Source organism: Physeter macrocephalus, unplaced genomic scaffold (assembly GCF_002837175.3).
Source record: "Physeter macrocephalus isolate SW-GA unplaced genomic scaffold, ASM283717v5 random_298, whole genome shotgun sequence".
In the NCBI taxonomy this organism is placed as follows: Eukaryota; Metazoa; Chordata; class Mammalia; order Artiodactyla; family Physeteridae; genus Physeter; species Physeter macrocephalus.
Genome location: NW_021145597.1, coordinates 49,373 through 75,000, shown reverse-complemented (window position 1 = coordinate 75,000; position 25,628 = coordinate 49,373). Strand labels below are relative to the sequence as shown.

Sequence of the window (25,628 nt, the reverse complement as noted above, 5' to 3'; positions counted from 1 at the left end):
CCTGTTCCTCGATTTGGTCACCTAGGCTGACACCAGGGAGTCACCATCTCTCTCCTCTCGTCCATCACCGAGTCCTCCCTACCTCACCTCCACATTGTCAAGGTGCCCACTCCCCTCCTCCCACACCCCTACACTGGCCTGTGTCACCCCAGGTCTCCCTGCCTCTGCTCTGGTTACCCCCCACCCCAGTCCATCTTCCACACGGCATCCGGGGTCTTTCTCAAACATGATCTTTCCACATCCCTCCCGAGCTCAAAACTTGACATGCCTCCCCAGGGTGTGTCTTATGACCCAGTAACACGTACATTCGAGCTGGACCTTCACAGCCCTCCCTAGTTAGCAGCAAATGACCTTTCTTCCCACTCCCTTTGAGGGCCTTAGGTTCCAGCTGCCTTTCTCCCCCTCAACCCCTCCCCACCAGAAGCTAAACTCTTAACTCCTCACTGTATCTCCAGCCCGGTACAGGGTTTGGCACCTGGGATGCACCAGGGAGTGCTTGTGGCCTGGATATGGATCCTCCACAGTGACCCTGAGGCCCGATCACCAGGAGCCTCTGAGAAAAGAAGCTCCCCCAATGCAGCCCTAACCTCAGCATCCATACCACGGCTCTCCCTCCAGACCCCACAGCAAACACTCACTTTGGCTCCAGGAGGGCCGGGGAGGCCTGGATTTCCATAAGGCCCAGGAGGACCCTGAAAGGGAAAAGAAAAAAGAGATGAGGGCAAAATAGGGGTCAGCCCACTTCCTAGAGCAGGGTCTGGCACTTGCGCCCACCCATCCGCTGGGTCTTCCCTAGCCAAGTCTCAGCAGTCTGGCCATGGCAGCTGCTTGCAGAGAGGCTCCCCTGACACCTGGCCCCGTGCTAAGCACTTTCCGTGCATTATCTCACTTTATCCTATTAACCCACAAGGTAGGTGCTACCACAATTCCTATATTTTCAAGATGAGGAAGCTGTTGCTCAGAGAGGTTTATAACTTTCTCAGGTCACCCAGCTGCTAAGGGGCAAAGCTAGATCTCAACCTCAGATGTGTGGCTTCAGAGCACAAGCCCTTAACCCCTGAATGTGACCACCTTTCCGTAAGCTCCCCACCTGGCCCCATTAGCCCCTCCCACACTTGGTTCCTCGGGCTCAGAGCACACTTAGCTATTTGCTGCCCTGACCATGCCTGGTATGGATACTTCCTCTCTGTATCACTTTTGTCATGCTATTCCATCATCTGGCATGCCTTTCCCACCCATCTCCTCCAGCTGAAACCCAACCCATTCTTCAAGGCCTGGCTTTAATGCCACGTCCTCCAAGGAACCTTCTGGGACTCTTCCTGCTAAAGGGAACCTCTCCAGACTTCAGACTCCAACTGGACTTTGTATGAGCCTCTGGAGTTGTGAGCCCAGTCAAGGGAGCACTTGGTCGCTCTGAACAAAGGGGCATCCCTCCTGTGGCCACAACACGTAGTCAGAGCTCTCCCTTAGATTCCTACATGCTCTGAGCTTACAGGGTCCCCCAGGGAACCACGAAGCAGCTGGGAAGACTGAACTCAGAGAGTCAAAGAGTCTTGGCCAAGGTCACACAGCAGAGTAGCGGCCAAGAGAGGGCCGGGACCCAGTTTTTTGGCTTCAAGTCCAAGGCTTATTCGTGGCACTGGATTTTCCCAGGCCATATTTGAATCTCCCTTACAACAGCTGGGGCCTTATGTCCACTTACTCTGCAAAGGCCCTAGGCTAGCGTCCTGCAGCCCAGTAATATAAACAGAGTCCTAAGAGTTGAGTACTTTCTGGGGGTTTTTTGTCCAACAGGAATAATCTGAGGCATTGGGGATGGAGACAGGCACCTCGAGGGGTGCCCCCTACTACAACAGCCTCTAGACACACTGCCCTTGTCCCTGGCCCCTCTTGACTCATCTGTCTGTGTATGAATTTGCTTCCTTCCTCTCTCTTCAAGGCCAACTTCCCAGCTGCAGCCTGTCACATGCCGCCCAAGGCACCTCCCTCTTCCTCCATGCCTGAGCTGGGACTCTCCCCTTCTCCATCCATGTGGAGGAGGAACAGAGTTGAGAGGCTCACTCAGTCCGGGGAATTTATAACGGTGTCATGGGTGACCTCCAAAATAATCAACCCTCCAGCCCCTTCCCAATATTTCACCAAACGCTGTCTCCTGGCACCTAGATGCAATACGGTCCCAGTTCTGAGCCTTCCCTCTCTCCAGCCTCAGTCTCCCCATCAGTTCCATGAATGACAGGGACTCAGGGTGTCTAAGGAATCTGGAAGACCTCAGAGCTTCACCCCAGCCTGGGCTCCTGGGATCTAACTTTAGAGCTCAGCCTGAATTGGGAAAAGGTTGGACGGGGGTGTTTGAGGAGGGGACCTTCACATCTAGCATCCCAGAACCAGGCATGGGCTGTGCCGGGCAATGTCAAGATTGACTACCTCTCCCCAGTTGTGCCCCCAGCTGCCCTAAAGATGGAGGGATAGAGCGCTCAGCTACCCCATCTGCAGCTTGTGAAGGTGAGGGCTTCCTGCTTTCCCCTCCCCACTCCTCCACCCCTCTCCAGCCACTGCCTTGCAGAGAAATGAATCACATAGTTGACTGGGAGCCAAGCAGACCGACTCTACAAATGCTGCAGCCCAGAAAGCCGAGTGGAGGGAGGGCCCAGGGATTCCCCAGCATCCCTCGATGGGTTGGGGGAGTATGCAGAGGTGGAAAGGGGCCAGCCACAGAGCTTTGGATGACCTCAGATAAAGCCCTGACCCTCCCTGAGCCCCAGAACCACCATCTGTACAGAGGAACTGGGATTGTTTAATCCCAGCATTCTATTATCTTTGGCATTTTATGATCTATGGAATTTCCAGTCTAGAAACAGGGTGATGGACAGCAGGGACTGAGGAGTACTCCGAAAGCCTGAGAGGGATGTCAGGAGAGTCATTCCCTCACTTGTGGAATTTCAGAGCTGGAAGGAACCTTGGATGGAAATGCCTTACCATGATCCAGTGTTTTATAGATGTGGAAACTGAGGCCCAGAATAGGGAAGGGACTTGCCTAAGGTCACACAGCTTCTCGGGGGAAATGCTCTTGACTCCCAGACTAGAACCCATCAGCAACCATTTGCCCAGCACCTTCTGTACGCAGGGTACTCTGCTAGGCGTTGGGTGAAAAAGAAAAGTCAACAGGGCCTGTCTCTGGCCCAGAGAGGCTCAGTTGAGTTGATGGAAAAATTAGCGCAACAGGTAGTTTAAGAGTCAGACTGTCTGCTGCTCTGGAGTCAGACTGTCCGGGTTCAATCCTGGCTCTGGCATTTACTCTATGTTTGAACTTATCCAAAGCAACTGAACCTTTCTGAGCCTCAGTTTCCTCACTTGTAAAATGGGGATAGTATTGGAATTTACTTATCGGGAAGGCTGGGAAGATGGGATGAAATCCTGCATACGCCACCCAGGTGACAGAGTTCAGTGGTCAATGTGAGCTTTGACAAAGGGATCCATGCCATCCAGAGGGGCAGTTAACTGCTGCAGGAGCTCCAAGAAGGAGGTGATCATCAGAAAAGGAGGTGGCATTTGATCTGAGCCATGGATGGAGGAGGAATTTGCAAAGGAGGACATGCCGGGTCAAGAGGACTCCTCCTGAGTTTGGAGGCCCAGGCAGACTGCTACGTCCAGGGGCCTCATCCTGGTCCCAGGCTACAAGGTCCCTTGGCCAGCATTGTCCATGATACCTCTGTGGTCCCCAGCTCTGGGCAAATGCTCAGAGAGCATGGAGACTCCAAAGCCAGGAGGAAATGCCACTTCAGACGGCAGATTCCAGAGCCCTGGGCCCAGGGAGCACAGGGCCAGGTCTGGAGGGAACTAGGGCTCGAGTAATTGCATAACCAGAACCATCCGCTGGGCTCAGAGCTAAAAATATGCCCCAGGCAGCTATCTCTGCCAGGGCCTCGCCAGGCCCCCAGCGTGGGAAAGGCTGATTCAGCCTGGGCACAGATGCCAGGCGCCATGGGTCTGAGCCCTCTTGGGAAAACGACAGATTTCTCTCCAAGAGGACCCCTAAGAGTCCCAGTATTATATGGCTAAGAGCCTGGGTTCCAGTCCGAGCTCTTCCATTTCCTAGTAATTCGGTTTTCTCATCCCTAAAGTGAGAGTGGCCATACTGGCCCATGGGGTTCCTGGAAGGAGAGGGGATCAAATAAGACAGCATTAAGTGACATGCCAGGCATAACAGACCAGAGCTGTTTTTCACTCCGAGGTTCCGGCTAGCTCCTATCAGCCACCAAAGCCCTGCCAAGCCATTCTCCAGACTTTGGTTGAACCTCTCAGCATGGGAAGCTCACCCCGTCCCTGGCACAGCCCATCTGCTTGCCTACGTCAGCATCGCTACCCCAGGTTGGCCCAGCAGAGTTGGGAAGATGGATGCAAGTGTCATGCTCTCCCAAGTCAGCTTTTTTCCTGGACAAACACCAAAGCCCATCAGCTGAGGGGATGGGCAGAAACCCCTTCTCCACTCCAGGCTGCCAAGGGTGATACCCACAATAGACAGCATAGGCTCTTCAAGAGATTCTCACTGCCCCATGCCACGTCTGGCCACACAGTGCCCCCTAAGAGCCCTACGTCCACTCCAGTGGACAAAGTGGAAAATGGATGCCAGGCAGCATGAGGACACACAGCAAAGCTGAGACTTCAGGGGCGACGGGGTACAGGACGCAGAGCCTACCAGAACTCAAAAGGACAGCGCGGGATCACTTACCCGAGGACCCCGTGCACCAGGAGGTCCAGGGAGCCCAGGCAGCCCAGGGGGACCCTGAATAAAAAGCAAGAAGACAGCATCAGTGCCCAGTGGCAGAAGAGAATGGAATCACGTAGTCATTCAACAAACCTATCCAGAGCTCTGGGCATGGAAACCCTATGGTTGAGAGGAGGGATCCCTTGAGGTACCTGCCTGAGGAATGCATGCTCTTTGGGGCTTTCAGGCCGTTGCAGCTGCTGTTTCTTGGTCTCTGAAGCGCTCATCTTTTATTACTCAACTAACGTAGGGTGTTGCCTCCTCCAGGAAGCCTTCCCTGATCCCTCCCCTAAGTTGGGCCAAGTCCTCTCTTTCCCTCTGCTTTAAAGGCCACTGTATTATATTTGGGGAATTATCTGCTTAGAAGCCTGTTGCTCCCACTAGACCATGGTCTCCTCAAAGGAACTCGTGGAATATGAGTCATCTCTCTCTCCCCAAGGCTCAGCCAAATGTTTGATAAAATAAAACAGCAAGAGCTCTCAGAGTTCAGCCAAGTTATCTGCAGAGCCTCAGCAGAGAAGGGACTTGTCCACGGTCACACCAGCATCTCTGCACCACGGAGAGGCAGTGTGTAGCATAAAGGGTGTGAGCAAAGACTGTTGCATCAGACAGGCCTGGGTTCAAATCCCAGTGCTGCCACCTACCAGCTGGGTTTGGGCAAGTTCCTCAACCAGCCTGTGCCTATAAAATGGGGTAATAATGCCCTCCTCATAGGATTATCGCGAGGATGAAATGAGATGGTAAACATATAACACAATGCCTAGTATGCAATCGTCACTCAAATGTTCCATCTATTCCAGTGGTCACAGCCGGGTCCAACCTTCATCACCACGCCCTGAGAAACTGCAACAGCCCGCTCACTTGTCTCCCTGCCTCCGCTCTCTCCCCTCTCCAGTCTTCCTCCACACAGCCTGGTTCCCCTCCCCAAGGCATTCCCCCTGCTCAACAACATTCAATGGCTCCCCATTTCCCACATAAGACGGGCCTAACCCCGCAGCATGGCATTCAGGGAGCACCTGTCTGGCCTCCCCTCTCTTCCCTTCCCATAGGAAGCAAGTCAGCCCAGCAGACTTACTAAACTGCAGTCTGACCTTTGTTCAAATCCTGGTCTTGCCACTTAATAGCTGGAGACTTGGTGCAAGGCCTTCAGCCTGAGTCTCCACGGTTCTCCTTTACCACAGCTACTGCCCAAAGGAGTGAATGAGGATTAACTAAGTGCCTGATGTAAAGAACTGAACACAGAGCCTTCAAAGGAAGCCAGGCTTTCAAGGATGTGTGAGGCCTGGGGAATTCATTTGTTTCAAATAACCATCAACGAGATTCCAGGTTTCCTGCCCAGAGTTAAAATCGGTGTTGAAAACCCAGTACGATTTGGCTGGTAATTAATCCAGATCTCACGCTGGGCAGCCTTGATTCACAGTTGTGGTCTGTGAACACCACGTGCTTGCTCGTCCATAAATAAAAATCAGAAGAGAGATCCAGACAGGCAGATACGGGTACCAAGGCCCCAGGGTCACTGGAAAGAGCCCCGGCGGGAGGGAGGGAGGCTGCTGCGTGACCTAGTGCAAGTCCTGGCCATCTGAGCCTCCAGGTACCTCTGGCCAAACTGGCAGCAGGCAGCATTCCTTCCATCCAGAGCCCAGGGGCTGGGTGGACGGTTTCTAGCCTTATATCTACCTCTGGGGGTTTGAGATTCAGGGCCAGCCTACTCTCTGCTCCTCCCTGGGAAGCAGTAGAATACAGTATAAGACAGGGGCCTGGGTCCACGCTGGGCACCCTCACTTACCAGCTGTGTGGCTTTGGGCCAGCCCCTTCCAGTCTCCAAGGTTTCATTCCTTAACTGTAAAATGAGGCTGTACCAGCACCTAGCTGACAGATAATCTATAAAAAGTGCAAATCCTAGTGTCTGGTACCCAGTTAACGCCCAGAAAGTTAGTGCTGTTTCTGTTAAGCAAGCTGCCGGAAACTCCCCAACTCAAAATTTTAAGTCACCTTCCCCAGCATCTGTTTGCGGGGAGGGCAAAAGATGTCCCTTCCTAGAAGGTCCTCCTCGGCCCTATTCTTCCGGGTGACCCAGAATCAAAGGGAAATGCAGGGGGCTGAGGCCAAGCATCACTGCAGGTCTCTTTATCATGACCGAACCCCTTTCACGGATGAGAAACCACAGAGAGGCTCAGAGAGGCAAAGTGATTTGCTCAAGGCCACACAGCTAATAGGTAGAGCCTGGATTCAACCAAGGATCATTTGACTTGTTCTCTTACCCTGGGCAGCTTCCTCACAGACAATCTTGGCCAGGTGCGTTGTGACTAGGTGTGCAACCTTGGGTAAGTCCCTTCCCCTCTGTGGGCATCTGTGAAATGACTATCCCAGAACCTTTCCAACACCGGCGTTCCCTGAATTTCTGTGGTGATTTCCTCCTCTAGGTTTTCCAGTGGGAGAGAAACGGTGAGATCACGTCCATCTCCCAGAGGAGGTGGCCAAGGCCCGGAGGGGTGAAGGCTGTGGTGCAGGGCTCCAGGGAGGGACAGTCTCCGTGGGGTGTAGCTCCCTGGTGGACCCTGTGAGGGCCACCACTGCAGTGGCCTGGACACACCCTCTTGGCACTTCTCCTGCCCCAGAAACGGGGGCATCCAGCCTGGAGTCTGACCTCATCCTTGACATCTGCAAAACAGACTCTAAGTGCCAGGCAGGACCCACGGCCCCGCCTGGTGATGTCAGTTCACAGCCGGACTCCTTGACATGGCAGCCCAGCCGCCCAGCTGCGGCCCCAGGCAGGCCTGACCCTCCCACACTCAGTGAGGCTGGGTGCCCCCTGCCCTTCTCGCTTGATCCGAGACCCTGCCTGCTCATCGTGCAGTGGAAAAACGCTGCCATTTCTTTCCAGGGCCTGAAGCCTGAGCGGGTGACTCCGGGATGATTCACAAGGCCGGGGTGGGATTTTTCCACTCCACGCTGCAAACAACGGGGCCTCTGAGAGGGCCTGGAGCTGAGGGGGAGGGGAGCGGGGGCTGCAGGCCTGTTTGCGGGAGGTAGACGAGGTCTGGGCTCGGGGCTCACGCAAACAGAGCCATGGAAACAACCAAGCAGCCGCTCTGGGCTTCTCCCAAGGGTCCTGGCCTCCAACAGCCAGGCCTAGGGGAATCCCATCCCCCGGAACAAGTCCACCCTTGTGTCCAGCTGCAATAGCCTGCCTGCCAAGCCTTGCAGAAGGAAGTAAGTCCTGGCTGGCATGGCCCCTGGCAGCAGGCAAGGAGAGGTTTCACAGGCCTGGGATCTGGGAGACCTGAGTCCGGTCCTGAGTGTGCTAACAGCCAGGTGACCCTGAGCAATGACCTTTCATTCTCTGGGCCTCTGCTCAGTGCCTGCCGCCTGGTGGGGGAGGCAGGAGATCTCAAAAGGCCCTCCCATCTCTAACCATCTGAGCTCACGATTATTCCCAAGGTTAGCCCAAAGGGCACTGAGCTTTCTCCAGTCTCTGTCCTAGCGAAGGGCCTACTGGGACAGGCCTTGAGCAGATTACTTCATCTCCCTATGCCTCTGGGTCTCAGTTTTCCCAGCTGTAAAATAGGAATACAATACCCATTTTTTTTTCCCCCCCAGATAACGTATACGCGTGCTGGTTATTCTCCATTTGCTCCCCAGATCCATTCTGTGCCCTGGGAAGCTGACCTCTACAGGCTGCACTGCCAGGCTTCCCTGATCTCTGCTTCTGGCTGAGTTTGGTCAATGGGAGGCCCCAGCAAGAAACTTCTTCTTCCAGTAGGAGAGGGTGGGTGGGGTATTTCTCTCCCTGCTCGCTCCTTGCTGTGCTATAGTTTGGTCCCAGCTCCTGTCCGAGACCCCTGTTCATGTTTTAACTCTCGCTGGCTTCTAACAACACCTTCCCCTCCCCTTGTAATTCACGTTGGACCCCATGTGCTTCTCCAGCCCCTGTTGATTTCTTTGATGATGCCAACACCTCTGTAAATAATGCCTTCCTTAAACTCTCCTCGATTACCCTGTTCTCTGCCTGGGGTCACAGGACACAGCACGCAAACTGCTTAGCACAGAGCCTGGCACGCGGCAGGAGCTCAAAAATCATATGCAAAGATGAAGCAAAATGCCCCTCCATTCTCCTGGATTCTAGATGATACCAGTGTAAGGGGTGAATTGCTCAAGATCTAGCCCTGATTCCTAACTGTCAACGGCATGAAGCCCCTCCTGTGCCAGAACACTTAGGGCAACAATGCCCCTACCTCAACCATTTGCACATCAACAATCAGCCACAAACATCCACTGGAACCCATATTCTAAAGCTGGGTGCTTTAGGCCTCTCATCTCAGACAACCCACACAACTTTGGAAAGGTAGGTGGTACCATACCCTTGTTTTACAGAGGCCAAAAACTGAGGTTCAGAGAGGTTAAGTGACTTGCCAAAGGTCACACAGCACCTAGCACCTAGAAGGCACTCATTCAACATTTGTTGAAAGAATGAAAAGATGGCTGGATAAGGGAATGGTTCAAACACAGGTCATTCCAAATCCAAAGTCTGCGTGCTCTTGCACTACAAGCACCTCCTTACCCCACCGGCAGCAAAGATCTGTGTAACCTCAAAGAGCCTGGCCTGCGTGTCAGGACAACCTGTTTTCCGTAAGGATCAAATTCCTTCATTCAACTCCCAGATAGTCATGGAGCATCTGCTGTGGGCCAGGCGCTCGGCCGGGTCTCCCCGAGGTGACGCTTGGAAAAAGTGCAAGGGCGTGCAAATGCCAGCAGCCTGATCGTGAATAAATAAGGCCTTGACTCGCCTCCTCCTGGGCGTGGGGCTTCTGTGCAGCTTCTGTGCAGCCTCTGTGAACCACAGCTTCCCCGCCCCTAGTCACCCGGGGCCAAGCTCAGCTTTTCCATGCTCCCCCCGCTCCTGGGGCTCCCACAGAGCTCCCTCCCTCCGTGCTACAACTCCTGGCAGGCCTGGGCCCAGAGCTCTGTCTCAGACTCTGCCAGTCTGTCCCGTGCCCCTCGAGAACCATGCAGAACTGGCCAGACACAGCCTTGAACACCCTCTCAGGCTCTGAAAGGTCCTGCAGTCATTTCTAAAAAGGGAGCTCTCCCAACACTGGGTCATAGAGGGGAGACAGCCCCAGGGAGAGGAAAGAAGTTCCCCAAATCACCCAGCAAATCGAAAACTCCAAGGCAGCCCTGGAGATTCCTCAACCGGCTTCCTCACAGGAGGTGAGAGCTATTACCTTCTGCAGAAACCAAAGATTAGAGTGGGCTGGGGCCGCAGAGCTAGTAAGGAGTGGAGCCAGGATTTAAACCCAGGTCTGCGTGTGCCCAGACTGGGGACAATTAAGCCCCATGTCCCAGGCAGCACAGCTTCTGCTCTGCTGGGGTTAGATCCTGAATGTATCTGCGGGTTTGGGGCGGGGATAAGAGAAAACAGAAGGAACACCAGTTCTTGTCACTGCTGTTCAACGATGTCACCTCAATGAATAATTTCTGATATCTGGTGAAATATAAATGACCAGTTCGCCACCAGTTTGCCACAGCGGATCGGACAAAGCTTCTAGAAGCTTCTTGGTTCCTACTGGAGTGAGACTAGGTTCTGAGCTGGGGGGAGGGTGGGATTAGGGGATAGCACAGGACATGAGGCAGGATGGCACCCAGGCACACTGATGTCTTCCCTCTTGCCCCTCATCTGTTCTGGGCTGGAGGAGAAGGAAGAGCCATGGTCCTCGATGAAGCTGCATCCCAGCTCCTCCTGCAAGAACATGCTGCGTGCCCTTGGCCAAGTCTTTTGTCTCCCCAACCCTGGTCCTCTCATCTGTAGAGGAGGGGTTAGTGCACACATCCTACCCTCCTGGATCAGTTTCTACAAGGTCCTAAAGGGAGATGCCACGTGTGTGGAAGTAACTCATGAACGTGATAGGTATAGAAACAGAAGATTTTTTAGACATTGAACTCTTCACTTGAGACCAAGGACAGGGCCCGACACAGCTCTGAAGCCCGCAGCCTCTCAGCCCTGAGTCCTAGGGTCTCAGAGCAGACACTCGTTGCGGGGGCGGGGGGGGGGGATGTGTGTGTGGAGGGGGCGGGGACTGGAATGTGCTGATCTTGGAGTCTGGAGCTGGGGCGTACACTTCAGCTCTGCCTCCTACGTGCTGTGCGGCTTCTGAGTGAATCCTGGCCCTTTCTGGACACAGTGTCTAGGCTCCTTACCCGCCCAATGATGAGGGTGAACTGAATGGTCCCTGAGCATCCAGCCCCTGAACAGGTCAACTCCAGCACCTTCTTCGATCAGGGGGGAAGTTCAAGACCAGATCTGGCAGGAGGCCTCACCTCCTGCTGACCCACATCACCAAACTCCGGGAGGAAAGTACGAGGCTCAGGCACCCGAAAGGCCCAGAGGCAGAGTCTACACCCTGAAAACCTGCTCCTGCGCCAGTTCTGCTGGCTTGGACACCGCCTCCCTCATTCCACATCACACACAGCCTTGGGGGACAGGGTTGGCCTCCTCCACTCGGCGGGGTGGAGACCCTAAACATCCCCCCCCCTCTATCAGAGGGCGACAATTCACCCCCTTTTGACCTCACAGCCAGTGAGGCCAACCCCTCCACAGCTTGGGAAGCTGAGCTATCACAGGCCAAAGGTACCTGGTGCCTGAGTAGGACTGGGTAGCCTGGAGGGGTGAAAAGGGTTTCTCCTGCTTTCCTCAGCTCCCCACTCCATACCCTGCCAAGTTCAGAACACGGGACTTGAGCAGAATGTTGACATAATTGCAAAGCAATGCATACAATTTCCGTAAGTTCTACAATATGGTTATAATAAAAACGGGCTCTCGGTCCCCTTGGAGACAGGCTGAATAAATATTATTCCTAATGATTATTAAAACTCATTAAGTGTGTTTGTAAGGCCTGGGAATTCCCAGTATCTGCCACTGTCTCCACATTGTGGGGAGCCTAACCCCAAGCATGGAACCTGGTGGGCGATCCGGCCCCGGGAAGGAGGAACCCACACGGTGGTCATCTCCAAGGAAGGAGAACAGAGCAGAGGCCCGAGCTTTCTGGAAACTCCATTTCATTATTCCCCACCCGGAGGAATTGGCCTCCAGCTGCAGAAAGGTCGCTGCCCCTGGAGACTGTCCCAGGCATGCCAGAGGCATCGACCCTGAGACCGTTTCCTGCACGTGGAATATTCTTTCTCTCTTCCTTGACTGCTTGGACTCACCCTGACCCTCCTCACCCCAAACTCCTCCACCAGGGGCCACAAATCAAATGTCTACAGGAGCCAGGCAGGTAACAGAAACAAGATGAAAGGACTGGGCTTGAAGGCCAAGCGGGAGACGTGTGGGCAGGTACACACAGGAGGTGGCCTGTCCTATCTAAAGCAGCAGCCCTGACCCGGCTGCAGCCCACGGGCCACTGCATCTCTCCCTCTTCCAAGAAAAGCCGGTCACCCAGTCTTCTAGAAGAAATCTCTCACCTTTAAAAAAATATTAATAACTTCTTAAACATTTTTAAACAATGCTGCACGTGCGAAAGAAAACACACTCAGCCCTACCCATGTGCGACCTTCGCCTGAAACTCGCAGACAAGCTGGTGGGCTGGAGGAAACCTGATCCAGGGCTCAGGCAGCTGGCCTTTGGGGACTGCGTAACCTGGGGCCAGTCAGTTCGTGGTTTTCCTTAAGCCGCTCAACGTTTACAGTGAGGCTAGCAAAGAGTGACTTGGGGCCTGGGTTAACCAAAGCCCAGGGTTTGCTCTTACCTGGAGGGGGCCACCAGACCCAAGTCCACCCCAGGGGATCACAAATCCGGGGCAGGATGTGCAATCATGAATACAGCCGAGGTGGAGGCATGGGGGACCCGGGCTGGAGTCAAGGCCCTGCCTGTAACCAGCTCCCTGCTCTAAGCTGCTTCACTTCCTCTGCCCTGACCAGGAGCAACTGCCTAACTGCCCCAGTCACCCGCTCAAGCTCCAAGCAGCGGGCACACCCCACCCAGTCTTACCGGTAAACCACAGTCTCCCTTGGGCCCCGGAGGTCCCATCAGCAGCAGGAAAGGTGTGGGTCCCACCAGGTGGAAGAACGAAGAGCCAGTGCTCATGGGCTGGGGGCTGGAGGACAGGAATCGCGCCGGGGCCAGCGCCGGGGCCGGGGTGGTCTGCTGGCTGGGCCTCAGCTGCCTGGGGCTCGGCCCAGCTGTCGGATGGTTAAACGGGACATCCCTGGCTGCCTTCCCAGGTCTGAGAGGGACGGGCTTCCAGGGGCTGCTCTTGGATCTGGCTTTCTTTGTGGCTTCTGATCGAGCGGGTTTCTTGCTTCCAGTGGGGGCTGAACCAGGAGCGAGGGTGGGAGGCATGGCCGTGGCCTGTGGCCGAGCAGTCCTGGAAGCACTAGGACTGGGGGCTGGTGATGGGGGCAGGACAGTGGGTCGGGGAGGTCTGTGTGTGTTGGTGCGGGCAGGGGCTAGCTCACTGACACGACTGCTCTTCTTGGCCTCCGCCTGGACCACTGGGGGAAAGGACTTCTTAGAGGAGCTGGCAGCAGGAGGTAGGGGCCGGGTGCTGGGTGCTGGGGGTCTGGGCGTTACAGGGTTCCTCTGGATCGGCTTCACTGTGGGACAGGAGACTTTGTCAGGAACCGGGTGGGACGTGGGTAGCACCGGCTTCTCGGTGGCGGGGGCTGACTTTGTGAAGGAAGGCGGGATTTTGGTGGCTGTGCTCTTCTGCAGTGGCCGGACAGGCCTGGTGGAGCTGGCAGGAGTGAAGGAGGGGGGAGCTGCCTTCTGGGTGGGGCGGGGACTTTTGAGAGGGGCAATTGAAGGAGAAGGGGCCGAAGGCTTGGTGGGGTGACTTTTGGGGATTTTGGTGGCTGTGCTCTTCTGCAGTGGCCGGACAGGCCTGGTGGAGCTGGCAGGAGAGGCTGGGGGCACGGGAGGCAGCCCTTCACTGGCTGACAGCTTGGCAGGTGGCAGGAGGGTCCGGGCTGGGCCTCCACCTGTGACGGGCTGGTGCGGGCCTGTGGTGCTAGTCCTTAAGGGCTTGGCGGGCGCGGCAGGCACCAGAGTCACCCTGGGCCCCCTGCCTGCTGGCCGTGACGCCAGGGCTGGCGTGGCAGTGGTCAGGTTCTCCAGGCCCAGCAGGGCAAGGTCGGTCTGGAAGGTGAGGGGTGTGCCAGAGTCTCGGGGGAGGAAGGGTCCCAGCTGGGGCCGGTACGTGTCAGCCTGTCCACACTGCTTTCTCAGGTGGGTACAGTAATTGTGAGCGACCTGCGTCACGGGGTAGATACTGAACTGGCACAGGGCACCTTCAAACTGGACTGCGTGTGGGCTCATCTTCCCAAAAAGGAACAAGCCCTCAGGGTCAAGCGCTGGGTCCCTGTGGAAAGGCAGCGGGACAGGCACCCGGTGCTGCCCGCAGGCCGTCACCAGGGTGACAGTGCGGCCGCGGAGCTCCAGGGCCAGGTGGTGCCAGCGCCCGTCGTGCACGTCGAGGTCGAAGGCCACGGAGCGCCGGGGCCCCAGGTGGACGACTGTCTTGCCAGGGAGGAACTGCAGGCCCAGCTGCAGCTTGTGCTTCCGGCTGCGGACGGCGAAGAGGAAGGCATGGTTCACCCGGTGGGAGCAGAGGCTCAGCACCAGCGCCAACTCTGTGCCCAGGGCGGCAGGGACGACGGCAGCCGTGGGGGCCTGGAGCCGGGCCCGCTGCGTAAAGATGAAGCCTGACTGGAACGGAATGACCCCTGGGGGCGGGGGGCTCCGGCCGCCCGCTGCTTTAGTCCAGCTGAGGCCCAGCCGCTGGAGGACGTCCACATCTGGAGAGGGAGGGCAGAGGGGGAGAGGATACAGTCAGGGCCTGCTTCCGGCTGCACGGACGGTGAGGACAGTCTCCCCGCTGCTACCTGCTGCCCCATGGCTATGGCTGACAGCACAGAGTTGGAACCAATCCCTCGTCTGGCTACGTGATGATCCTGCATATGCAGACCGTCCTCCACTTATGATACAGTTACATCCCGATAGAGCCAAGGTAAGTTGAAAACATCCTAAGTCAAAAATGCATTTAATACACCTAACCTACGGAACATCACAGCGTAGCCTAGCCTACCTTAAACAGGCTCAGAACACTTACATTAGCCTACAGTTGGGCTGAATCATCTCACACAAAGCCTGTTTTATAACGAAGTGCTGAATATCTCACATAATTTGTTGAATACTGTAAGTGAGAAACAGAATGGTTGTACTGGTTCAGAATGGTTTAAGTGTACTGGCTGTTTCCTCTCGTGATCTCGTGGCTGATTGCGAGCTGTGGCTGCCGCCGCCCAGCATCACGAGAGAGGATCATACTGCATATCGCTGGCCTGGGAAAGGGTCAAAATCAAAAACTCGAAGTACAGTTTCACTTTTGCACCATCATCAACTCAAAAAATCATAAATCGAAACATCGTAAGTTAGGGACCATCTGTAGCGGCTAAAAACACAGACTCTGGAGCCAAACTTCCTGAGTTCGAATCCCACGACTTACTAGCCTTGTGACTTCAGTGCCTCGGTTTTCCCATCTTTGTAATGGGATAATAGTAGTACCAAACTCAGAAGGACGTTGTGAAGATTAAATGAGAATGCACTTGGAAAAAAATGCCTGGCACAAAATAAGCACTTTTGAAGGAGAGCTATGAATATTAAAAATAATAATAATCACCAAACGCTAGAACTAAGGGTATAAGAGCCTGCCCACCATGGTTGGTTTCCCCGTCTCTCTTCCCTGAAAGCCATATCCTCCAGGAAGCTGGCCCATAAGTGAGGGAACGACAGGAATGTTCATGTCACTGGAGCTTGGGAAGGCTGTCCAGGGACCTGACTAGTTTCACCATCGTTTTCACCCAGTCTCCTTCCCACCCCCAAAGTCTCTCTCAGGCTGGAGCAGACTGGGGGAGCTGCTGTCTACACAGAAGGCAGAGGACATTTCCAATGACTCCCTTCCTCCCTGTGTGGCCTTGGACAGAGCAGAGGAAGTAATCAAGGCATCCCTGCAACCTCTGTCCTCTGGCGAAGCGTCTGGACATGGGACTGTGGTCTGGCCAGGTCACATCCGCCTGGTAATTATGCCGGCTGGGCTTGCCAGAGCAAAAGGAGGGCTTCCAGGGTGTTTATGGAAAGGTTTCCTGACCTTGCCTCTCGTCAGGTCATTCGGCCTCCTCCAGTTGGCTGAGTTGCCAGTGTCTGCAGAAGCCTGCTCAGGAGCTCCATCTCAGCAGGAAAGGAGAGGCTGCCTCTGGAACTGGGTTCTGGGAAAGGTCCTCGGGCCCCCTCCTCTGAGCTCAGCATCCTAACCCCTGAGTGTGGAATGCTCTCTCCCTCATCACCTGGAGTAAGAGGGGGGTGCACTGGGCTGAATGCAATCAGCTCTTAGTAGACCCTAGGTCAACCACTGTGAGATGGACAGGTGGATGGACAGAGAGATAAATGGGCTGGAAAAAACTGAGAACCTGGGTGCCGGTAACATGGCAGCATAATGGTTCCATTGCAGGCTCTGGAGTCGGAAGGCTGGACTTTAGAGCCAGACAAGACCACCTGTGAGTCCAGACCCTGAGCCTCAGTTCTCTCTGCTGTAAAACCGCAAAGAGTGCCTACCTCATCGAGGTGCTGGGAGATGAAATGCAGGCCTTCCTTATTATCTATCCTCACCCACCCCTGCATCAGGCACCTCTGGCCAAGTCTCTTCCTGCCCCCCAGGCCTCAGTTCCCCTGTCTGAAAGACCAGGGAAACCAGACCTGGAGGTGGCCACAAAGTGCTAAGAATGTTCTAAGAACTCTGTAGCTGTAGGCTGCTATTTCACGTTGGCTTGGATTGAAGACTCTTATTCTTCCCTAGGACCCGAGGGCCTTCACTTCACTTCAAATTCCTCCTTTCTCCCACCTGTCTGTCCCCAAGTCCTAAGCTAAAATAAACCACACTGTTTAAGGATCGTGAGTAGTAGCATACTTTATACGTTTAATCACTGAAAGCCTCTTACTATCATAAGATAATTCTCACGATCAACAACTTAAAAGGGAGGAGCCACTTGTGATGACAGAACGTCACTGCCCCCCGTCCCACCTCGGCAGCCCCTGAGAGGCTCTCAGGCCTGCACACATCTCTCCCTGCACCCTGCAACTTACAGCTGCTTGCGCTCCCTGAGGGAAGACGATAACCTGAGGAGGTTCCCCTTATCATCCTCTCCAGGTGGGTTTGGTTTTTGTTTTTGGTTTTTTTGCTGCATTGGGTCTTCGTTGCTGCACGCGGGCTTTCTCTAGTTGCGGCGAGCGGGGGCTGCTCTTCGTTGTGGTGCGCGGGCCTCTCACTGCGGTGGCTTCTCTTGTTGCGGAGCATGGGCTCTAGGCACGCGGGCTTCAGTAGTTGTGGCATGCGGGCTCAGTAGTTGTGGCTCGTAGGCTCTAGAGCACAGGCTCGGTAGTTGTGGCGCAAGGGCTTAGCTGCTCCGCGGCATGTGGGATCTTCCCGGACCAGGGCTCGAACCCGTGTCCCCTGCACCGGCAGGCGGACTCTCAACCACTGCACCACCAGGGAAGCCCTCCACGTGGGTTTTAAAGCTGACACCAAGGGAGGCAGTCTCAAGGCCTCCCCCACACACTACCTGCAGCTCAGGGGCCAAGTCCCCAACTCTGCTACCTGGAACTGACGGAGGTGGTCACCGCTAAGCCTCCAGGAGCCTCTGACCACTGTGGGCTCCACGGGGATAGAGAAGGGCCGCTCTTGCCCAAACTTGTCAGGTAGCATATAATTAACAATAAGAAGAAGAACTAATATTTATTGAGCACTTACTATGTGCTTTACATGGGTTATCTCTCTCTATTCCCTCAATCATTTATACAGCAGGTACTGTTTATTATCCCCATTTTACAGAGGAGGGTCAGAAAACTGAGCGATAGTAACTTGCCCAAGGTCACACAGCTTATAATAAAAGGCCCAGCTGGCCCCCGGGTCTTTGTCCTTCCTTCGTCACTATGCTATCCTGCGCTGGAGCCCCTAGACTGGTTGGAAGGCAGGGTGGAGACACATCCAGAATCCCATCAGGGGAGAGGAGCTGGGGGACAGGGGAATAAATTCAGCCCAAAGCCAAGATGGAGGGACCCGGCCATCTGGCGGCAGCAAGATGCCTTTATTACATAAACCGGGCTCCACACCGCTCCAGCCTCTCCTCACCACCCCGCTAGTGCCTGACTCAGGACTCTGGACAGCTGTTCACCTACTCTGTGGGGGAAAGAGCAAGCTCGGAAAATATGACATTTGCAAAAAAATGTTGCTGGGCAGCAGGAGTCTCTTCCGGGCACAGCCCTCCCCTTCCAGGGGCCCAATCCCTGCCCGATGGCCAGGTCAGGCCACAGGGGCTCTGGGAGTGCCCGGCCGCCCGCCCCGGCACACAGACCGGGCAGGCGTGGAGGAGGGGCAGGGGCTGCTATTTTAAGCGGCATTGTGGCCACTTGACAAACAGATGTGGGAGACGTTTCAGTTTCCATGGGCAGTGGTGTAGCCAGCCTCCCGCTGCCTGGGCCCCCTGGACAGCTCCTCAGGGATAGCCGGGGCAAAAAGCGGCATCTCACGGGAAGGGGAGGGCGGATCACGGGCGTGGGCAGTGATGCTTGTGGCCTTCGTGCCTCTTGTCGGCACTTCTTGGGGGTACCCATTGGACAAAGAGGGACAACTGCAGCTTACTGAACCAGAGTAACTCACATTCTGACCTAGATAGGAACAAAAGCATCACCTTTCCACATTTCTGCACTGAGCCCTTTTTACCCTTCACAAAACATCAAACGTGATTCTTTCAAGCCCGGAGAGAAATTTGCCAATGACTGGCTCCATTCTACTGATGAGAAAGTCGAGGCACTGAGTTCCAATTAGGGGAACTGATGTCTCCTACCCCTGCGTTCTCAGATCCCTTCTGTCCTCCTTTGTCTCCCCCTGGACAAAGAGAAGAGAGAATTACCTTCGGGAGCTCCTTGGGTGGAAGCCAGGTGACAGGCAAGTGAGACTAAGATCCAGGTGAAGAGAAACCCCCTAGAGACCAGGAGACACAAGCAGATGTGACATCAGCTTCCACCTCTCACGTCCAGATCCAGCTGGGGAGTTGGGAGTGGATCACCCAGCCCCAGTCCCACCCCAGTCCCTCCCAGGGGAGGCAGGAGGCGAGGCACAGGCTCCAGGACCCCATCGGACCAGCCCACGCTCCCGGGGGTCCAGGCACAGCCTCTGGGGCAGGACCTGCTTACACAGTACAAATACAACCTCGCTTTTCACAGATCAATAAACCAAGGTCACCGGGCTGGAACGAGTAGGCAGGAAGCCCTGCCCTGGCCGTCAGGAGACCCAGGGTCCAGCTCAAAATCTGCTACCGACTCACTGGGCAACGAGGGAACAGCCCCTGCCGCTCCCCATCTCTGGGCCTCAGTCTCGCCATCTGTACTGTGGCCTCAAGATCTTGAGGCCCAGTGGGCAGCAGAGCCAGGGCTGAAAGGTCAGTGGGAAGACCAGACTGCTCTGCTTAGATGACAGGTAAACTTTTCAAAGGGCAGGAAAGATGAGAACTCAATCTCCAGACTCACGGCGGAGAGCAGAAGACCCCTTAGCCAGGACCAACGTGCGCTAAGGAATCTGCCTACTGGCTTCATGCTGGAAATGGGAGAGAGGGAAGGAGAGAAGAGGAGACGACGGGGAGTCAGGCCCACACGGGTGCAAACCTGGCCCCATTGCTTACCAGCTAGCTGTATGACCCTGGATGAGTCCCTCCGCCTCCCTGAGCCTGTCTCCTCCTCTGCAACTCGGCTGACACTCCCTATCTTGCAAATCAAGCATGAGGATTAAATGAGCTCATGCATGTCAAGGGCTCGGCCTGCTGCCAGCCACCAAAGTGCTTCTTATTCTTAGACCAACCCTGCTGTCCCTGCATTCTGGGGCCCGGAAGGGTTAATGCTCTGCTCAGGGGCTCCTGCCAAGATGGGCAGAGGCAGTGATCCGATTTCACCTTCCTGTGGGAGCAGCCACTGGCGACACCCGAAGCCACCGGGGCATCTGATCCCCAGGCAGGCAAAGGGGAGGGCGGCACGTGGCCAGAGTCGGCCAGCTAGGATGCAGGCAGAAAGAGGCCCGACAGGCGGGTGGTGAGGGCAAAGCCTGGGACACGTGGGCCCAGGATCCATTTCCAAGAGAAAGCCTAGGATGATGTGCTTCTGGGGAATCACGTAATCCAGGAAACCCATCTACCAGAGTGGATGTCTGGAGCCCCGGGCTCTTCCCAGCTCCCTGGGAGCCTTGGAAAACACCCTCTGATTTAATACCAAGTACTCCAATTTAATTGCAATTAGGATCAATGGTAATCCTGACCTGGACACTGTGGAAGACACTGATGGTTACCTACCCACAGCCATCCCCCTTTCTGCTAGTTCAGGGAGACCTGAGCTTCAGAGGATACTGGATGAATCTGGATAAGTCTAAGCCCACTCTGGGAATTTGCCATGCTAGTGACTGGCTTAGGCACGCATATGTGACCCAAATGTGGCCAATGAGGTGTGAGGGATGTCTGTCAGGGCCTCTAAGAAAGAATTTCAAAGGGACATGGAAAAGGTTTTCCTTTAGCCATTGCGTGTTGTTGAGTGAGGACTTGCTGCTGCAGCCATTTTGTGCACATGAGGTAACAAGCCGCATGAGCACGTGAGGATGGCAGAACGGAAAAAGAGTGGGTGGCTGATGACACTTGAGATGCTGAATTGGCCAACCCTATTACTGCTTTTCCTTTGGGCCTCTTGATATGGGAGGTAATAACTCCCCTCATTGTTTAAGCATTGTTCAATTGAGAGTTACTCGCAGCATAAGGTGAACTAGCTGAAACAGCACTCAGACGCTGAAGGTCCCTTGAAAGCCTTCTCCAGCTTCTGGGCCTTTGCACATGCTAATCTGAAGTGCTCTAGACACTACTCTTTTGCCTGGTCAGTTTCCACTCATGTGTTAGAGTCTAGCCTGGGTGTCATTTCCCAGAGCCTGCTGCACATATGTCACCAGGTATCCCCTGTATGGTCACTGTCTATTTCTCTGTTTCCCTTTCTAGCCCAAGTCCCTGAAGGGCAGGGACCACATCTGTCTTGTTCACTCTTGTTATCCCAGCACCTGGCAGGCATGTAGTAAGTGTTCAGAGTATTTTTGCAGAAGGAATGAATGTAACCTGGTACAGGACTCTGGACTTTACAAAGTATCTTCCCAAAGCTTTAACTCCAGCAGGCCCACCCCACCTCTGACATTTTCCAGGGATGCTCCTGGATAATCCTTGCTCCCTCCTCATCCTCTCCAATCTGCTGCCACTGCTGTGAGAAGGCCTTTTACACAGGGCCTGTCCTCCCTGCCTCCACGGGCCTCACCTCCAGCGCATCACCAGCAATAACTAAAGGTCAAGTGCCTAGCGGCCCTGGTCTTGTCTCGGAAGAAGGGTAGAGTCTGACCCTTCTGGCATGACCTGCCCGCTTGAAGCAAATGGCAGACTCATCAGCCATGATAAACAGTAATAGGCAGCTTTGTTTGATTTGACAAAAACTGAGGCTTAGGGATGGTAGGTGCTTCCTCAAGGTCACCATGGGCAGACTCTGGGACACAGCTCTTCAGTACTATTTCCCACACCCACCAAGTAGCTACTCCAGGAAACTGTGGCCAGATCTACTGGGGAAGAGCCGTCTCCTACACCCCGGTCTTGGTAGTTCCAAAGCACAGCTGCATAGCAAAGGCTCTGAGGAAATTCACTGCACTTTCTGTCCGTCAGCAGTGCCTGAACTTAGAGGACGAGGGAACTCATTTTTCCTGAGAATGCCTCCTCAGAAGACACTGCCCCTAGCTCTCCAGTGTTCCTGCAACCTTATTAGTCTCTGTTCCATTTCCTTCCGGTCTCCTCTTTTCCCAGCCCTTTCTAGGCACCAGCTCTCACTCCTTGAGTCTCTCCCTGTGTCGTCACATCCACCCTTCTTAGGATGCTCCCCGGGCTGATAAAGAGAGGCCAGGTGGAGAGGAGGAGGTGCAAGAACCACGCACATCCTTCTCGGTCTGTTTTTCCTGCTAGGGTTATGCCAAGGTGACCACCCTCTAGAGAATAAGAGGATGTATTGGGGGCAATATCTGTAATACCTAAAGGTCAGGAGAAAGAAGACTCACAGGGGACATGGGATCGGAATCTTCTCTTCAATTAAGCTTCCTAACACCACGGTTTCTAACTCGAGAATTTCAGCCCTGAAAAGGCCTGTTACAAAAATATTTGTCTCCCTTTCATTCACCTCAACAAATGTAACTGACCCTCTCAGACCTGGATTCTGTGTGCACTTGACCCAGAAACTGCCAAAGTATAGCACGGGAGCATAGAGTGGGAGAAGGTCCTTTGAGATCATTTAGAGGCCAGACTCTAGTCCCAGCCCCTCTTTACAGAGATGGGCCACTGAGGCCCAGAGAGGGTAAGTGACTTGCCCAAAGCCACACAGCATGTCAGTGACCCACATCATCTGACTCCACCACCTAGTAGACAGTCCTTTTCGCTTGACTCGTCTCCCATGGAGAAGAAATCGGAGACTTACAGGGACTTCCTACTTGCCAGAGACCAGAGTCCCAGCCTTCACCAACAGGAACAGAGATGCAGCCTGGGGAGCCAACAGCCATCTAAGTAAGCTCCAGGCCTGGAAAGTTGGCTCCCAGAGGGAGGCCCTGCCGATTCATTTGCTCCCGTTCCAATCCTGTTTAGGCTACTGCTAATAACGCTTAGTGCCTGCACTGGCTCAGAGCTTTGTTCTTCCAGACTTCTGTTTTCACCGCTGACTCGTGGGCCTTGGCTGGGCGAAGCCAGGGCTCCAGAATGTCGGGAAGACCAGGGCTCAGGGGCCAGAGACGGCAGAAGGCGGCCGAAACGGGAGCCACGAGTTAGGGAGCCTGACCATGAAGACACAGCCTGGCCACACAGCCCTCCAAGAAGGGAACCCAGGTGTTCCTTTCTCCTGCAAAAAGCCCTCTGTCAGTACACCCAGTGTGGTTACTCCTGGACCACGAGGCCGGCCAGAGCCTGCAGCTGGTGTGCATGGTTTTTCCTCTTTCCTTGTTACCTGAGAACATACAGGCGCTCAGAGACCCACACAACTTGAACATCCACTGTGAGCTCAGAGCTGAGACCCAGGGCACAGAAACACAAGGAAAGCAGCCCCGTGGTCTCTGGGCTTGGCTGTTATCCCACGGAGTAAGCTGGGAAGGATGCGGCCAGAGGACCACAGGAAAGAGAAGGGGGATGAACCTGTCCCACCTGCCTCCACGGATTGGCCAGGCCCCACGTGCCCAGACAGCCATGCCCAGGCTTTCTTCACACCTTACACCTCTTCCATGGGAACACAGACAGGGCATCTGTCTGGACAGGATGCGGCCCAGAATTTTCCAGTTGTTTCACACATCCGTTCAAGATGAAGTGAATAATAATATAAATAACAACTGCCATTTATTGAGCACTTACTACATGCCAGGCCCTGTCCTAAAAGCCTTTTACAAGCACAGTCCCACTAATACCCACAAAAACCCTTCTGGCTGGGAACGAGGATGCCCGTCTAGGGGATGAGAAAAAGGAGAAGCAGAAAGACAAGGTGCCTGCCGCAGCTCGCGGGGCAGAGGCAGGATTTGCACTGCTTGACTGAAGTGCCCTCTCTGCCCACGGGTGTGAGTTTATGTTTTGCTTCCATTTCTGCCATCAACTGAAATGGCATTCTCGTGTGCCAGGCAGGTTGTGGGGTATCCAGAGGGTCCCTGAACACAGAGAGGGAGGAAGAGCCTATGCCAATAAAGTAATGGGCAGAGTGTGCTCAGGGAGGGACAGACCGTGGGTTACATTTGGAGGGCAAGCCCCCGCCAGTAGGGCATCAGGGGTGCTGATGGCTGTTGAGCTGAGCCTTGTGGATGGCAGGCTTATGGGAGCACGAGGGAGGGGGAGGGTTCTGAGTACAGGGAGGAAGGGGAAGGAAAGAGAGGCCAGGGATGCTCCATAACAGTGTCATGGAAGCTGGGCTGGGAGCAAAGCTAGGAGGCATGCAGGGGGCCAGAGGGCACAGTGTTTGGGGCACTGCAGTGGTTAGGGAGGCAGAGGCTGGGCCTCAAACAGCATCACTGCCCACTTACCTAAAGCTTGGGCCCCACTGTGGGGTGCTTGCCTGGCACCACTTTTCTACCCAACCGCTGGCATCTGCCCTGGCACAGGGTCTTCTGGAGAAAATGAGTCAGCAGTGTGCTTACTGGTGGTGTGTGTGTGTGTGTGTGTGTGTGTGTGTGTGTGTGTGTGTGGCGGTGAGGGGCGGGGGAATCTCAGCCAGCCCACTTTTTCCAAGACATGGGAAAGAGAGGGGGCGGCCTCACTCCCCTGATTCCAGCGCAGAGGGGGCAGGGCATGGTGGCGAAGGCGGAGCTACAGCCCTGACCAGCGTCTTGGGAATGTCCTCTGGTCCTGGGGGCGGGATGCACAAGGAGCAAGTTCTGCGCTTCTCTGGGCCGTAAGCATGAGCCACAGTCCACAGGGCCCTGAAGGGCTGCTCCCATCCTGCCCACTGCCACACACCCCCACACGCGGTGACTCCCTCTTGCACATGCCCACTCCTTTACAACTCCTGCTCCACAGGCTGGGAAGCAGAGCCTCTGGGTCCCAGCCCCTCCTTGGGGATTCCCTGCCCCTCTCTGGCCCTGAGTCTCACATCTGTGCAACGAGGGGTTCGAATTAGTCATCTCCCAGGGCCCTTTATGCCCTGACATGCTGGCTCTCACTTTTTCCTCTCTCACACGCGGGACAGGAATTGAGGACCACCCTCCGCCCCTCCCCAAGCAGGGAAGCACTGAGACACAAAGACCCAAACAGACTGACACACATGCGGAGATTTCCAGAAACAGGGGACGTGCAAAGACACACAGACGCTGAGACAGCAGCAGAAGCCGAGACCCTCAGCCCTAGAAATATGCAGACAAGTTTCCCAAGAACCGACAGAAACGGAGACTTACAGGCTCGGGACACCGACACTGAAACACACCGAGACAGTCAGAAATGGAGATCCCCCCCTCCCCCAAGCATCCAAAAAGCCCCCCTCCGCCCCCCGCTGCCCGCCCGCCGCTCCAGGCGCCACCCCCACTCCCCAATCCCGATTCCCGGGGCTGGCTCTGCATGGGACCCTCCCCAGCTCGGCCCCCGCCCCAAGGCGATCGGGCTGCCGCGCCAGGCGGGGCTGGGCGGGCAGCGCTCTCGCCAACCTTCGCCGGGCCGGGGGCGCTGCCCGCGTTAACCCTTGGCGGCCCGCCTCGCAGGGGTGAGGGAAGGAGCAGGAAGCTGACGTTCCGCTGGAAGCGTCCCGCGCGGCGGGGAACCCCCGCCTCCGGAGCCGCAAGAAGCTGGGGAGGGGGCGACCCCGAGCCGGTACTCACCTTCCGCGCGCCGCCGCCGCCGCCGCTGTGCCTCGGGCCCCCCGCGCCGATCCCGCTCCCATGGCGGGCCCCTACTTCATGCTCCCGAGCCCGGGGGGCAAGTGTGGGCGCGCCCCATGGGGCCGCCAGCCCCCCGCCCCGCCGCGCCAGGCGGGCTCAGAGCGCTCGGCCCCCGCGCCCCCAGCGCAGCCCCGCTCCCAGGGGCGCCCGAGCAGGCAGGCAGCGCGGCCGGGGCCCCGCGGGCGCCCGCGCCAGGCCCATGGTCCCAGGAGTCCCGGCGCCGCGCTCGCCCCTGCCTCGCTCTTCTCTGCTTCCACCGAAAAGGAAGAAGAAGCGGGGGAAAAAAAAAATCAAACTTTTGGAGGCCGGCTGCTGGCGGTCCCCGGAGGCAGAGCAAGGCCGGGCGAGGGCGCGCGGAGGGCGGTGGAAGC

General features: G+C 55.6%; 1 pseudogene; it reads right to left on the bottom strand.

Moving 5' to 3' along the window:
• Positions 1-12,548: 12,548 nt before the first annotated feature.
• On the bottom strand, positions 12,549-25,259 carry LOC114485005 (collagen alpha-1(XXVII) chain-like; annotated as a pseudogene).
• Positions 25,260-25,628: the final 369 nt, after the last annotated feature.